Source organism: Somniosus microcephalus, unplaced genomic scaffold (assembly GCF_052327205.1).
Source record: "Somniosus microcephalus isolate GS21.2 unplaced genomic scaffold, FLI_Smic_1.0 unresolved_chr1, whole genome shotgun sequence".
Taxonomy (NCBI): domain Eukaryota; kingdom Metazoa; phylum Chordata; class Chondrichthyes; order Squaliformes; family Somniosidae; genus Somniosus; species Somniosus microcephalus.
The window spans coordinates 13,882,822-13,885,166 of record NW_028225179.1 but is presented as its reverse complement, the minus strand read 5'-3'; the positions used below and the strand labels follow the sequence as shown (position 1 = coordinate 13,885,166).

The 2,345-nt window shown below is 43.6% G+C and overlaps 1 non-coding gene across 1 annotated transcript; it reads right to left on the bottom strand.

The window, feature by feature from the left end:
* Nucleotides 1–1,941: 1,941 nt before the first annotated feature.
* On the bottom strand, nucleotides 1,942–2,037 carry trnai-uau (transfer RNA isoleucine (anticodon UAU)). The gene is made up of 2 exons: nucleotides 2,000–2,037; nucleotides 1,942–1,977 (listed from the first exon to the last, which is right to left on the bottom strand). It is a non-coding gene; the product is annotated as a tRNA-Ile (tRNA).
* Between the last annotated feature and the right edge of the window lie 308 nt (nucleotides 2,038–2,345).

Here is a 2,345-nt window from a genome sequence, read left to right as displayed (position 1 = left end):
ACGGAAGGCCATTTGCTTATATGAGCTGCTTGTACATTTTCAACATTGTAGGTCTGTGTGCACGGGCAGGACAAGCGGTGAAGGGGACTTTCTTTCAGAGTATTTCTGCTTCGAAGCAAATAGCAGGAAATAGAAATTAGGAGATAGCAGCAGGAGTAGGCCATTCGGCCTCTCGAGCCTGTTCTGCCATTTAATGAGATCATGGCTGATCATCCAATTTCAGTACCATGTCCTTGCTTTCTCCCCATGTCCCTGCCAAGTGTTGAGCGCAGTGTAATCCATTGTGATCTGCACACGTGGGTTTGAATCCTGTTCTCGTCGTTATTCCATTATACGTTTGCTGCTGATAAACATCCCGAGCATTTTACTGAATTTTGCATAAAATAGGCTTTGTAATCGCAATCTCGTCAAAGTCACACTGGTGATTCTGGTCTGTGCCCCTGCACTCTTCATATTTTGTTCAAATTAAAACAGACCACTGGAGTTCTCGAATGAAGGTAGACCGGGAATCGGAGATTGAGAACCATCTCTACCTCTCTTCCTTCCTCTGTGATTGGCACCAAATGAAAAACTAGTGGGAACAAAGCCGAATGATTAGGGAGCATAAACATAACTTTATCGTTTAGGAGAAAATGTAATTTCAAAAATATTTATCAAACTTAATGAGGAGATTTTCTGTTTTAGTGTCGTTGGTTGAGAGATAAATAATGGGCAGGGCAATGGGGAGAAATCCGCATTCTGTTCGGCATACTCTCATGGGATCTGAGGCCTCGGTTGAACGTCTTCCTGGAAAGACGGCACCACCGACAGTGCAGCACTACCTCAGTACTGCACTGGAGTGTCAGCCTGGATTATGTGCTCAAGTCTCTGGAGTGGGGCTTGAGTTTGCTGCCGCTGAGCCACGGCTGACACCTAAACTCAGTTCATTCGGCTGGAGTGAAATGATGGAGATAAAGGGAAAAATGATAATGGAGTCAAACTTCAACTTGGCGCCCTAGAAAAATCGCGCATCCTAATCGGCCGCCCTTTATAAAAACCGCCCGAGTTATGTTTCCATCGATTTCATAAGCAATGATAATCAGGCCTGTCTCTAATGGGCGGGGTCGTGGTCAGTCAAAGATCACTCTGTGTCTGTTTAAACCGGGTGCGCTCACAATCCCGGATCAGTTAGTGCGTTAGTCTATTTTAAAGAAAAGCGATTCCAGTTGCGATGACCGAGTTGGGGAGCTTTATCTAAATGCGGCGGGGCTCATCTGGGATGTGAACCCAAAAGCTCTCGCATTTTAATTTGCAAAATATCCCTAAGCGAAAATCATGCCCCAAGACCAAGTTGCCGTCGATTTTGTCTGAAGTTGCATTAGGTTTCTCTAATAGTTCTCTTCTAACCCAGTTCGCAGAGGTCGAGTTCATTAATTTGAAATATGTTTATCTTTTCCTAAATCGACTTCTTTATATGAGCAGTTTTCCTCAATCTGCTCACTATTCTCCCCATAACAAGAAGGTCGGTGACAACCTAATTGTGGATATGGTGTTTGGGCGATTGTCTGTACGTAACTTCTGTCCTAGTAATTCTCAACATCATGTTCAGGTGAATCGTTGTTTGTGTTCAACATGATGTCGGAAACATGTGCAGATAACTCCTGAGTTTACACATCTTCTCGCTTGTGCCAAAGACTTAGTCACTGCTTTGAAATCGAATCTATTTCCTGCACATTATTCTTCGCCTGATAGTTGCTGGTTTAACAGTTAAAACTGGCCCCACCTTCCCTCCTGTCAATAAGTAATACTGAAGGGCTCCTTTAATACTCAAATCCCTTATTGGAACACGGTGGGCCTGAGGAACCTAAGTGCCCACGTGGAACAGCTAATAAGTAGATGGTTTGCGGAAGTACCATTGTACCTTCTGCTCCGGTCGAAGTATCACACCACAAAAATGTTAGCTGTTCTAGGTGAGGCTCGAACTCACAACCGCAGCATTTCGCCAAGCCTGATACTGTTATATAAGTACTGCGCGCTAACCGATTGCGCCACTAGAGCTATGTTTGATATGGGTTAGTTATCCGTGCTCATTTACTTGCACATTTAAGGTTGTCTAATCGTGCGGGGGTGCAATGTTGTTTAATTGAGGTGCATTGGCTGGGTTTATATGAAATTGTGAAGCAGGAGTTACTCTCATGTGTTAGCGAGCTGGTCAATTTACCAAAGGCTGCAGCAGATCCTGGTGTCATAAACACTGAACATTTTTACCCAACTCCTAAAATACAGTCTGCAAAATGAGAACCGATGAAAATTCATCACATGCAAAAAAAAAAACGTTTTAAAATTTTGCCCATGATTCGTTAACC